The 762-nt window shown below is 60.5% G+C and overlaps 1 non-coding gene across 1 annotated transcript; it reads right to left on the reverse strand.

Moving 5' to 3' along the window:
• Nucleotides 1–686: 686 nt before the first annotated feature.
• Nucleotides 687–758, reverse strand: TRNAP-UGG (transfer RNA proline (anticodon UGG)). Its single transcript has one exon. It is a non-coding gene; the product is annotated as a tRNA-Pro (tRNA).
• Nucleotides 759–762: the final 4 nt, after the last annotated feature.

Consider the following 762-nt stretch of genomic DNA (forward strand, 5'->3'; position numbering starts at 1 on the left):
CTCCCACTGCCCTCATCCCAGGCGGCAGGCCCAGAGCCGCCACAGTGCCCCCAACTGGCCCCGAACGCTGCTCGTCCCGCTCGTCCCCCCATGGAAACCAGGGTCCAGGCTCCTGCTAGCACCCAGCACCTCCGGCTACCGTGCTCCACACGAGGAGCCGGTCCTCCTGGGAACGGCCACAAGCTCTTTTCGGTGGCAGTCGTCCCCTGGTCCCGGCCTCGCCACTCTGGAGAAATCCGAAGCTTGTAAAAGAGCTCCGGGTTTCCGCAGGGAACGGAGCCCGGGTGCCTGGAGCTCCGCCTGCAGACCCCGCGGACCCGAGAGCCCCTGGCCTGCGCTGTCCGCCGGGGCTCCCTTCCCTTGGTTGTGGAGGGCGCCTCCAACAGCCCTTCAGGATTCTCGGGGGGAAGCCGATGGCACGGTTCGAGTCCTGGACCTGGTGGCTTGCTCTCTCACTTTCCTTCTCTCTGTGCGTCTTTCTCTGGTCAAGGTAAGATAAATTAAACAAGTAAATAAAGAATCCCTTTTTAAAAAAATTCTTGAAAACGTGGGCTCGCAAGGAATTTGAACTGAAGACCTTGGCAGCCTAAGGAAAACTGCACGTCCTCTCAGATGTCTCGATCGCTCGGCACACGACGCAAGAGACACCTGCCGAAAGACCAGGCCCCTTGCAGCTGGAAAAGGGAGGGCTCGTCCGGGATTTGAACCCGGGACCTCTCGCACCCAAAGCGAGAATCATACCCCTAGACCAACGAGCCACAC

This window comes from Tupaia chinensis, unplaced genomic scaffold, assembly GCF_000334495.1.
Source record: "Tupaia chinensis unplaced genomic scaffold, TupChi_1.0 Scaffold141247_1, whole genome shotgun sequence".
NCBI lineage: Eukaryota > Metazoa > Chordata > Mammalia > Scandentia > Tupaiidae > Tupaia > Tupaia belangeri.